Below are 13,495 nucleotides of genomic sequence, written 5' to 3'. Positions count from 1 at the left end.
TACGGCCTCTTGGCCGGGTACATTACGTGTTATGTGGTCTCTCACTTATTAGTTATTCTTTGTGTCCTGCCTGTTATATCCTAGTGTTATATAATTACTACACATTTGCACTCGGCCTTAATTCTAGTACCAGTTAACCTTTAGGTTTCTGCAGAATTAGTTTCCATGTCACTATAGGCTAAGGTCTCATACTTACTACGGGTGTACCTTAAGTTAAATCTAGTCCTCGGACTTGGAATTGTTACTGTTAATTCTTACTTTATATATTTACTTTATATATTTTGATATAAACGTTATATATTTACTTTATATATTTACATGTTCAATATTAAGTTTAATATAATATCAACTTTGTTATAAGTCTATAATATAAACCGTGTTTAATATAGACTTTATATAATTACTTACTTTATATTTGAACTTTATATATTTACATGTTCTGCAGAATTTAATCCTCAATAAACTTTAACGCCCCATACTGCCAGTATCTTTCTCCCCCTGGTCAGAAAATACAGTTTTGATATTCCTAGAGTACAACTTAATCAAACTAGAAATGCTCTACAAATCAAGGGACCCAGAATGTGGAATGACCTTCCCAACCATGTTAAAGACTGTACCTCTCTCAACCAATTTAAGATAAAAACGAAGCACTACCTAATAAATTTCCCGTAACCTACCTTACCCCTTTATTGTCAACCCATGTCTGTTTTTTTTTAAACACCGCTGTTTGTCGACCTAATTATATTTGTGCTGCTTTTTCATCCATGTTCCCCCCTTTCTTATTTTTAATATTATTTGTACTCAATTTTATACATTTTATATTTTAAACTCAATTCGTATTAAGTTTTAGTCTTTAATGTTTTTCCTTCCCAAAACGCTTTGCGTAACTGTGGCTTTAGGCATTGTATGTACTAGCTCTATCTATAAACCTAGCAATTTTTGTAAAAATCTTTTGTATGTATGTACCTTACCTGAATAAACATTTTATTTTATTTTTTGTATTTTTACTGTGTGTGTGTGTTGTGTCAGCATGCAGACCTGTGTGTGTGTGTGTCAGTATGCACAACTGTGTGTGTTGTGTCAGTATGCACACCTGTGTGTGTGGTGTGTCAGTATGCACACGTGTGTGTGTGTGTGTGTGTGTGGTGTCAGTATGCACACGTGTGTGTGTGTGTGTGTTGTGTCAGTATGCACATCTGTGTGTGTGTTGTGTCAGTATGCACATCTGTGTGTGTTTTGTGTCAGTATGCACACCTGTGTGTGTGTGTGTGTTGTGTCAGTATGCACACCTGTGTGTGTGTATACTCACCTAGTTGTGTTTGCGGGGGGTTGAGCTCTGGCTCTTTGGTCCCGCCTCTCAACCGTCAATCAACAGATGTACAGATTCCTGAGCCTATTGGGCTCTATCATATCTACACTTGAAACTGTGTATGGAGTCAGCCTCCACCACATCACTTCCTAATGCATTCCATTTGTCAACCACTCTGACACTAAAAAAGTTCTTTCTAATATCTCTGTGGCTCATTTGGGCAATCAGTTTCCACCTGTGTCCCATTGTGCGTGTGCTCCTTGTGTTAAATAGCCTGTCTTTATCTGCCCTATCAATTCCCTTCAGAATCTTGAATGTGGTGATCATGTCCCCCCTAACTAATAGGGGGGACATTCATAGAAGGTTGTAACAGAACCCATGAGCACCACACCAGAAATAAATACAGTTTTGATATTCCTAGAGTACGACTTAATCAAACTAGAAATGCTCTACAAATCAAGGGGCCCAGAATGTGGAATGACCTTCCCGACCATGTTAAAGACTGTACCTCTCTCAACCAGTTTAAGTTAAAAACGAAGCTATACCTAATAAATTCCCTGTAACCTACCTTACCCCTCTATTGTCAACCAATGTCTGTTTTTTTTTAAAGAGCTCTGTTTGTCGACAGAATTGTATTTGTGCTGCTTTTTCAGCTATGTTTTCATTCCATGTTTTCATTTTACTCTTTATGCTCAATTAGTATTAAGCTTTAGTCATTCAAGTTTTTCATGCCCAAAACGCTTTGCGTAATAGTGGCTTTAGGCATTGTATGTACTAGCTCTATCTATAAGTCCACCAATCTTTGTAAAACTTTCTTGTATGTACCTTACCTAAATAAACATTTATTTATTTATTTATTTATTCATTATTAACTCTTCTGTCTTCCAGCGAAGTGAGGTTTAATTCCCGTAGTCTCTCCTCGTAGCTCATACCTCTCAGCTTGGGTACTAGTCTGGTGGCAAACCTTTGAACTTTTTCCAGTGTAGTCTTATCCCTGACTAGATATGGACTCCATGCTGGGGCTGCATACTCAGGATTGGCCTGACATATGTGGTATACAAAGTTCTGAATGATTCTTTACACAAGTTTCTGAATGCTGTTCGTATGTTGGCCAGCCTGGCATATGCCGCTGATGTTATCCTCTTGATATGTGCTGCAGGAGACAGGTCTGGTGTGATATCAACCCCCCAAGTCTTTTTCTTTCTCTGACTCCTTAAGAATTTCCTCTCCCAGATGATACCTTGTATCTGGCCTCCTGCTACCTACACCTATCTTCATTACATTACATTTGGTTGGGTTAAATTCTAACAACCATTTGTTCGACCATTCCTTCAGCTTGTCTAGGTCTTCTTGAAGCCTCAAACAGTCCTCTTCTGTTTTAATCCTTCTCATTATTTTGGCATCGTCCGCAAACATTGAGAGAAATGAATCGATACCCTCTGGGAGATCATTTACATATATCAGAAACAAGATAGGACCGAGTAAAGAGCCCTGTGGGACTCCACTGGTGACTTCACGCCAATCGGAGGTCTCACCCCTCACCGTAACTCTCTGCTTCCTATTGCTTAGGTACTCCCTTATCCACTGGGGCACCTTACCAGCTACACCTGCCTGTCTCTCCAGCTTATGTACCAGCCTCTTATGCGGTACCTGTGTCAAAGGCTTTCCGACAATCCAAGAAAATGCAGTCTGCCCAACCCTCTCTTTTTTGCTTAATCTTTGTCACCTGATCATAGAATTCTATCAAGCCTGTAAGGCAAGATTTACCCTCCCTGAACCCATGTTGGCGATTTGTCACGAAGTCCCTTCTCTCCAGATGTGTTTTCAGGTTTTTTCTCACGATCTTCTCCATCACCTTGCATGGTATACAAGTCAAGGACACTGGCCTGTAGTTCAGTGCCTCTTGCCTGTCGCCCTTTTTGTATATTGGGACCACATTCGCTGTCTTCCATATTTCTGGTAGGTCTCCCGTCTCCAGTGACTTACTATACACTATGGAGAGTGGCAAGCAAAGTGCCTCTGCACACTCTTCCAGTACCCATGGTGAGATCCCATCTGGACCAACAGCCTTTCTAACATCCAGATCCAGCAAGTGTCTCTTGACCTCCTCTCTCGTAATTTCGAACTCTTCCAAGGCTGCCTGGTTTACCTCCCTTTCTCCTAGCACAGTGACCTCACCTTGTTCTATTATGAAGACCTCCTGGAATCTCTTGTTGAGTTCTTCACACACCTCTTTGTCATTCTCTGTATACCTGTCCTCGCCTGTTCTAAGTTTCAATACCTGTTCTTTCACTGTTGTTTTCCCTTCTGATGTGACTGTGGAGTAGCTTTGGTTCGGTCTTGGCTTTGTTTACTATATAAAATAAAATAAAATAAAATGTTTATTTAGGTAAGGTACATACATACAATAAATTTTTACAAAGATTGGTTGACTTATAGGTAGAGCTAGTACATACAATGCCTAAAGCCACTATTACGCAAAGCGTTTCGGGCATGATAAACTTAAATGACAAGCTTAATACTAATTGAGCATAGTGAGTAGAATGAAAACAAGAAATGAAAACATAGATGAAAAAGCAGCACAAATACAATTATGTCGACAAACAGCGCTCTTTAAAGAAAAACAGACATTGGTTGACAATAGAAGGGTAAGGTAGGTTACAGGGAATTTATTAGGTATAGCTTCGTTTTTAACTTAAACTGGTTGAGAGAGGTACAGTCTTTAACATGGTTGGGAAGGTCATTCCACATTCTGGGCCCCTTGATTTGTAGAGCATTTCTAGTTTGATTAAGTCGTACTCTAGGAATATCAAAACTGTATTTATTTCTGGTGTGGTGCTCATGGGTTCTGTTACAACCTTCTATGAAGCTTTTGAGATCAGGATTGGCATTATAGTTTAGCATTTTATATATGTATAATACACATGAGAGAATGTGCAGTTACTTAATGTCTAACATATTCAGAGATTTGAGTAGGGGTACCGAGTGATGTCTGGGGCCAGAATTGGATATTGTCCTAATAGCAGCTTTGTGTTGAGTAATTAGAGGACGTAAGTGATTTTGGGTAGTAGAGCCCCAAGCACAAATACCATAGTTGAGATATGGATAGATAAGGGAGTAATAGAGAGTCACCAGGGCAGGGCGTGGTACATAATATCTGATCTTAGAAAGAATGCCCACAGTTTTTGAAACTTTTTTTGATATGTTTAGAATGCGCCCCTGGAAATTCAGCTTGTGGTCAATGAGAATGCCAAGGAATTTGCCATCTTATTTGTTACAAATTTGGGTATTGTTTATTTTGAGATTTATTTGATTAGAGGATTTATTGCCAAACAGAATATAGAAAGTTTTGTCAATGTTAAGGGTGAGTTTGTTGGCAGTTAGCCACACATGGACTTTATTTAGCTCAGTATTTACTGTGGCATTTAGAGCAAGGGGATCAGGACTGGAGTAAATGAAGGTTGTGTCGTCAGCAAATAGAATTGGTTTGAGGTGTTGGGAGGCATTTGGAAGGTCATTAATGTAGATGAGAAAGAGGAGAGGGCCAAGTATGCTGCCCTGGGGAACACCAATGTTGATGGGTAGGGTGGGAGAAATTGTATTATTCACAGAAACATATTGGAGCCTGTCAGTAAGGTAGGATTTGAGGTATTGTAGGGAGTGTCCTCTGACTCCATAATGATGTAATTTAAGAAGAAGAAGGTTTTGGTGGTTGACAGTATCAAAAGCTTTACGCAGGTCCACAAATAACCCAACAGGGAACTCATTTTTATCAAGAGCTGTATGAATTGAGTTAAGCATACTAATAAGTGCATCGTTAGTGCTTTTTTTTGGGTCTGAAGCCATATTGGCAAGGGCTAAGTATATTGAGTTTGGCTAGATATGGGTAAAGCTGCTTATAGATTAGTTTTTCAAAATTTTTTGACAAGTTTTGGCAATATCAAACAATATTTGGCAATATATTTGGTTTGTTTAATATCATTTTCAAAACTTTTCTCTGCTTCTCTTCTCACCCTGACGTACTCATTCCTGGTTCTCTGGTATCTCTCTCCGCTTTCTGGTGTTCTGTTATTCCGGAAGTTTCTCCACGCCCTTTTGTTCAGTTTCTTCGCTTCCATACATGCCCTATTATACCATGGATTCTTTTGTTGCTTCTCGGATTTCTCCCTTTGGGCCGGGATGAACTTCTTTACTGCCTCCTGACACTTTTGGGTAACATAGTCCATCATACTTTGTACAGACTTATCTCTGAGTTCTGTGTCCCAAGGTATTTCACTTAGGAAACTTCTCATCTGTTCATAATTCCCCTTTTGGTATGCCAGCCTTTTGAATCCTAGTTCTTTTTTGGGGGAGATAATTCCTAGCTCTACCAGGTACTCAAAGTTAAATACACTGTGGTCACCCATTCCCAAGGGCGCTTCCATCTTAACTTCCCTTATATCCCACTCATTTAGGGTAAATATCAAATCAAGCATTGCTGGTTCATCTTCTCCTCTCATTCTTGTTGGTTCCTTGATGTGCTGGCTTAGAAAGTTTCTTGTTGCCACGTCCAGCAGCTTAGCTCTCCATGTTTCTGGTCCTCCATGCGGGTCTCTGTTCTCCCAATCTATCTTCCCATGGTTGAAGTCTCTCATAATTAGTAGTCCAGATCCATTCCTGCTAGCAACAGAAGCTGCTCTTTCTATTATGTTAATGGTGGCCATGTTGTTTCTATCATATTCCTGTCTGGGTCTTCTGTCATTTGGTGGTGGATTATATATGACTACTACTCTAATTTTTTTCCCTCCATTTGTTATGGTACCTGCTATGTAGTCACTGAAACCTTCACAGCCCTGAATATCCATCTCCTCAAAATCCCAGCCTTTTCTTACCAGCAGAGCTACGCCACCACCACCTCTTCCTTCCCTCTCTTTCCTCATAACATAATAGTCCTGTGGGAACACTGCGTTTGTTATCGTTTTTGTTAACTTTGTTTATGTGAGGGCTATTATGTCTGGGTTTTCCTCTAGTACCTGTTCTCCAAGCTCATTTGCTTTATTTGTAATTTCATCTATGTTAGTGTATATTACCTTGAAACTCACTTTCTTTTGTCCCTTCTCAAATCGCCTCCTTGGTGAGTGTTCTTCTGGTGGGGGAAGCTGTTCCGTGGGTGTGAGGTCCTGTGAGGTGGATAACAGGGTCTCAGAGGATACTGGGATGAGGGGCGGGGGATCCTGTGAAGGGGGAGGGACAGGGAGGGTATGGGGTGAGAGGGGAGGGAGGACAGGAAGGAAAGGGGGGGAGGGAGGACTCGGCGGGAGGAGGGGAGGGGTAGAAGGATGTGGATTGGGTGTGGGGGGAGGGAGATTTGGATGAACATTTGAGTGGGGGCAGGGAGGGTTTTGGGTAGGGGGGGGATTTCTATGCAGAGGAGGGTGTCGGGGTTGTCCTTCCCTCTGGTGTTACTGGGTAGCTGGTTGTGGGTTCCCCCCCTTGCCTCTGGGGATGTTGTGTTGGGAGCTGTGACTTCCTGGTTTTCCCCTCTCGCCCTGAGCCTCTTCCTTGCTTCTGCTGCCACGGCTCTCTCCTCCTGTGTCATGTCTCTCTGGAGGAATACATTTCTGAATTTTCCCTCATTTTTCAGGGAGCTCTTTTGATAGAATCTTCTCCTTTGTGCTCTCGTTTGCAAACACTATCTTTATCATTCGGTCTCGGTCTTTGTTGTACCAACCTAGCCTGAAAACCTTCTCAATGCTATGCTCAGCCCCTTTCATGTCTAGTGCCTTCAGTACTTCATTCACTGCTGCTTTGTCCTTGTTATTCCACTCTGTCCTATTAGAGCCTTCCTGCTCTTTAATACCCACAGCAACCACTGATCTGTTCCTTTGCAGCAGTTGGCTAGTGGAGCGTGCCGCCTCCTGCGAGGTGGCTGCTTTCATGGCCACCTCCATCACTGCAGTCATTACTTCAGAGTTATTTTCTTTTAGCATTTCTGCAAATGTTGCTCTTATTGTGGCATTCTCATAAAAAAACTATTACCACCTTCTCCCTGGATGATTTTCTGAGTCTCAGCCTCAATACTATTCTCTTTGAGGACTCTAATCTCCTCCTTTGCTGCTGTCAGCTCTCTTTTCAGGTTGCGTATTTCGTTCTTCATTTCCTGCATCATTTCCTGCATCTCACTCTTGATGTCCTCCAGAAACTGGGCGAACATTTCCTTCATTTCGTCCCCTTGACTTTTCCCTGTTCCCCTGGTACCTCTGGCTGTCATGCTTGCTCCTGTTCCTATAGTTGTGCCGTGATAGGATTTGTCAGGAGGGCAGAGTGGGATGGGGCAGAGAGAGATAAAGGGAGAGATAAATGGGTGGGTGGGGGCGATCCGACCCTTCCACTGAAGTGAGAAGAAACTAGAAGGGGGGGGGGGGGAGGAGATGGAGAGAGAAGAAGGAGAGAGGGAGAGAGATGGAGAGGGAGAGACGGGGTGAAGGAGAGCGGGGGAGACTGGGGGGGTGTGGGCAGAGAGGGGGGGCAAGGAATGAGAGGGAGGGAGAGAGACGGGGAGGGTAGGGAGAGCGAGCGAGCGAGCGAGAGAGGGAGAGAGTGTGGGAGAGAGTGTGGGAGTGGAAGAGGGAGAGAGTGGGGAGGGGGAGAGTGTGTGTATGGGGGATGCGGGGGACTGGGGGTGCAGGGGGGGGGGCGGAGATGGCGACCAGGTCAGATCAGGCCAGATGGGGGGGGGGGGTAAGAGGGTGTGGGGTGGGGGGTGGAGTATAGTAAGGTCCTATCCTCTGTTCCCAGAAGGCGTTAATACTTTTTCGCCTGACTGAACGTTTGTGTGTGTGCGCGTGTGTGTGTGTGTGCGTGTGTGTGTTTTTGCCTGTGCGTGCTTGTGTGCGTGCATACATACGTGGGCGGGCGTGCATGTGTCACGAGTTCCCTTAAGCGTTACCTCTGAACACTGGTGATAATAACATTAATTCTGTGTGTGTGTAATTACCTAAGTGTAGTTACAGGATGAGAGCTATACTCGTGGTGTCCCGTCTTCCCAGCACTCTTTGTCATATAACGCTTTGAAACTACTGACGGTCTTGGCCTCCACCACCTTCTCACTTAACTTGTTCCAACCGTCTACTGTGTGTGTGTGTGTGTGTGTGTGTGTGTGTGTGTGTGTGTGTGTATTTGTGTCAGTATGCACACCTGTTTGTGTGTTGTGTCAGTATGCACACCTGTGTGTGTGTTGTGTCAATACGCACAACTGTGTGTGTGTGTGGTGTCAGTATGCACATCTATGTGTGTATTGTGTTATTATGCACACCTGTTTGTGTGTTGTGTCAGTATGCACACCTGTGTGTGTGTGTGTTGTGTCAATATGCACACCTATGTCTGTATTGTGTCAGTATGCACACCTGTTTGAGTGATGTGTCAGTATACATACCTATATGTGTGTGTGTCGTGTCAATATACACACCTGTGTGTGTGTTGTGTCAGTATGCACACCTGTGTGTGTGTGGTGTCAATATGCACACCTGTGTGTGTGTGTGGTGTCAGTATGCACACCTGTGTGTGTGTGGTGTCAGTATGCACACCTGTGTGTGTGTGTGGTGTCAGTATGCACACCTGTGTGTGTGTGTGGTGTCAGTATGCACACCTGTGTGTGTGTGTGTGTGTGTGTGTGTGTGTGTGTGTGTGTGTGTAATTACCTAAGTAATTACCTAAGTGTAGTTACAGGATGAGAGCTACGCTCGTGGTGTCCCGTCTTCCCAGCACTCTTTGTCATATAACGCTTTGAAACTACTGACGGTCTTGGCCTCCACCACCTTCTCACTTAACTTGTTCCAACCGTCTACCACTCTATTTGCGAAGGTGAATTTTCTTATATTTCTTCGGCATCTGTGTTTAGCTAGTTTAAATCTATGGCCTCTTGTTCTTGAAGTTCCAGGTCTCAGGAAGTCTTCCCTGTCGATTTTATCAATTCCTGTTACTATTTTGTACGTAGTGATCATATCACCTCTTTTTCTTCTGTCTTCTAGTTTTGGCATATTTAATGCTTCTAACCTCTCCTCGTAGCTCTTGCCCTTCAATTCTGGGAGCCACTTAGTAGCATGTCTTTGCACCTTTTCCAGTTTGTTGATGTGCTTCTTAAGATATGGGCACCACACAACAGCTGCATATTCTAGCTTTGGCCTAACAAAAGTCATGAACAATTTCTTTAGTATATCGCCATCCATGTATTTAAATGCAATTCTGAAGTTAGAAAGCATTGCATAGGCTCCTTGCACAATATTCTTAATGTGGTCCTCAGGTGATAGTTTTCTATCTAGAACCACTCCTAGATCTCTTTATCAGAATTCTTTAAAGATTTCTCACATAATATATAGGTTGTGTGGGGTCTATGTTCTCCTATTCCACATTCCATAACATGACATTTATTAACATTAAATTCCATTTGCCAAGTGGTGCTCCATATACTTATTTTGTCCAGGTCTTCTTGAAGGGCATGACAATCATCTAAATTTCTTATCCTTCCTATTATCTTAGCATCATCAGCAAACATGTTCATATAATTCTGTATACCAACTGGTAGATCATTTATGTACACAATAAACATCACTGGTGCAAGAACTGAACCCTGTGGTACTCCACTTGTGACATTTCTCCATTCCGATACATTGCCTCTGATTACTGCCCTCATTTTTCTATCAGTCAGAAAATTTTTCATCCATGATAGAAGCTTACCTGTCACCCCTCCAATATTTTCCAGTTTCCAGAACAACCTCTTATGTGGAACTCTGTCGAAAGCCTTTTTTAGGTCCAGATAGATGCAGTCAACCCAGCCATCTCTTTCCTGTAATATCTCTGTGGCCCGATCATAGAAACTGAGTAAATTCGATACACAGGATCTTCCTGATCGAAAACCATACTGTCTGTCTGATATTATTTCATTTCTCTCCAGGTGTTCTACCCATTTAGTTTTGATTAGCTTTTCCAATACTTTCACTATTACACTTGTCAATGATACAGGTCTATAATTGAGGGTGTGTGTGTGTGTGTGTGTGTGTGTGTGTGTGTGTGTGTGTGTGTGTGTGTGTGTGTGTGTGTGTGTGTGTGTGTGTGTGTGTGTGTGTGTGTGGTGTCAGTATGCACATCTGTGTGTGTGTGTGTTGTGTTAATATGCACACCTGTGTGTGTGTGTTGTGTCAGTATGCACACGTGTGTGTTGTGTCAGTATGCATACCTGTGTGTGTGGTGTGCCTATATACATACTTGTGCATGTGTATTGTGTTTCTAGGTAGTAGGTGGGTTCGTTTTTGACGCACAATCATGAATTCCAGATGGGTTACTGTTTACCTAGCCGTATGTATTTACTCAGGAGTTAGTCGGCTTGTTTGTGGGGGTTGCGTCCTGGACGGGGTCATTAGTTCGACCTTTTGGGGGGGGGCTTCGATATAAGCCTAACATGTATGAATACACTCTGGCTGCCTGTCCCCCAACACAATGAATTATTAAAATTACTATCAGTAGAAGTCACCAACAGATAATGTTACTCCATGTTATACACAAGTTAATTGAAGAGTGCACACAATGAATCGGTCAAATTATCAACATTACCTGGCAACATGACGACTATCTTCTGCACCAGATAATAATTTTCTTTCATATAAACTGCAATATCATAAACGTCCACCAGATTTATGTTAATTATAATAGAACCCTTTTAGCAGATATGTATAAACTTTTAATTGACAAAATCATTACATATAACAAAAATGATTTTATGGTGTCACAAAAATATCTTGATAATTATACATGGTGATAATAACATTAATTAAACTCAGACCAATATTTTGACATGTTCAGAACAGTACATGCACGTGTTCAAAAAAATGCGTTCATGTGTTACCCACCAATATCTAGCACATGTTCTGACTAATGTGAATAGGCTGTGTTCAGACTAATATGTTTACTGTGTTCAGACCAATATGGTTATTCTGTTTTCACACCATTATGTTTATAATGTGTTCACACCAATATGTTTATTCTGTGTTCTGACCAATATATGCATTCAAGCCACTGTGTGTGTTCAGACCAATATACTCAATAAAATATGTACATGCGTTCAGACCAACACACACACACACACACTAATAAATATATATATATATATATATATATATATATATATATATATATATATATATATATATATATATATATATATATATATATGTCGTACCTAGTAGCCAGAACGCACTTCTCTACCTACTATACAAGGCCCAACTTGCCTAATAGGCCGAGTGATTTCCTTTATTTTCAATAAAATGTTTCCAGTTGGTTTATTTTAAATATTGTTATTATATTATATTAAGAATATAAATTATTGATATAGTTATGTTAGTTTAGGTTAGGTTAAGATAGGTTAGGTTTGGTTAGGTAGGGTTGGTTAGGTTCGGTCATATATCTCTGTTAGTAGTAACTCAAATTTAAACAAATAAACTCATACATAATAAAATGAATAGCTTTATCATTTCATAAGAAAAATATTGAAATTCAGGAAAACTTGGCTTATTAGGCAAATTGGGTCTTGCATAGTAGGCCAAGAACTGCATTCTGGCTACTAGGTACAACATATATATATATATATATATATATATATATATATATATGTCGTACCTAGTAGCCAGAACGCACTTCTCAGCCTACTATGCAAGGCCCGATTTGCCTAATACGCCAAGTTTTCATGAATTAATGTTTTTTCAACTACCTAACCTAACCTAACCTAACTTTTTCTGCTACCTAACTGAACCTAACCTATAAAGATAGGTTAGGTTAGGTTAGGTAGGGTTGGTTAGGTTCGGTCAAATATCTACGTTAATTTTAACTCCAATAAAAAAAAATTGACCTCATAGATAATGAAATGGGTAGCTTTATCATTTCATAAGAAAAACATTAGAGAAAATATATTAATTCAGGAAAACTTGGCTTATTAGGCAAATCGGGCCTTGCATAGTAGGCTGAGAAGTGCGTTCTGGCTACTAGGTACGACATATATATATATAAATATATATATATATATATATATATATATATATATATATATATATATATATATATAAGTATATTTTGGTGGCAGTCTTTCCTGTAGACACATATTATTAAATATGACCGAAAAAGTAAGATTAATAATTCTAACACGAATTTTCTCAATCTTTCGTACATTTCTTTTCACTGTTGGAAGTAAATCAAAAATCAATTCTCCAAAATTCATTTTTATTTCTAGTCTGACGCGACACGAGCGCGTTTCATAAAACTTATTACATTTTCAAAGACTTTAGTTCACAAATACACAACTGAATAGAACTTACGTATCTCAGATTTTATATCTACATTTGAGTGAGGTGGGAGGGGTGATGTGGCATTAACACAAGACAGAACAAGAGGGGATATTAATAGGGTATTAAAAGTATCAACACAAGACAGAACACAAACAATGGGTATTGAATAGAAGTGTTTGTAGAAAGCCTATTGGTCCATATTTCTTGATGCTTCTATATTGGAGCGGAGTCTTGAGGTGGGTAGAATATAGTTGTGCAATAATTGGCTGTTGATTGCTGGTGTTGACTTCTTGATGTGTAGTGCCTCGCAAACGTCAAGCCGCCTGCTATCGCTGTATCTATCGATGATTTCTGTGTTGTTTACTAGGATTTCTCTGGCGATGGTTTGGTTGTGGGAAGAGATTATATGTTCCTTAATGGAGCCCTGTTGCTTATGCATCGTTAAACGCCTAGAAAGAGATGTTGTTGTCTTGCCTATATATTGGGTTTTTTGGAGCTTACAGTCCCCAAGTGGGCATTTGAAGGCATAGACGACGTTAGTCTCTTTTAAAGCGTTCTGTTTTGTGTCTGGAGAGTTTCTCATGAGTAGGCTGGCCGTTTTTCTGGTTTTATAGTAAATCGTCAGTTGTATCCTCTGACAGCTCATAAAACGGAGGAAAGGGTCCTGAAAGATATTGTTAATAGAAACGTTATCCCTACAGACAAAAATCAGAGGATACAACTGACGATTTACTATAAAACCAGAAAAACGGCCAGCCTACTCATGAGAAACTCTCCAGACACAAAACAGAACGCTTTAAAAGAGACTAACGTCGTCTATGCCTTCAAATGCCCACTTGGGGACTGTAAGCTCCAAAAAACCCAGTATATAGGC

This window comes from Procambarus clarkii, chromosome 24 (genome assembly GCF_040958095.1).
Source record: "Procambarus clarkii isolate CNS0578487 chromosome 24, FALCON_Pclarkii_2.0, whole genome shotgun sequence".
NCBI classification, from domain to species: Eukaryota; Metazoa; Arthropoda; class Malacostraca; order Decapoda; family Cambaridae; genus Procambarus; species Procambarus clarkii.
Note: the sequence above shows the minus strand (reverse complement) of the source record.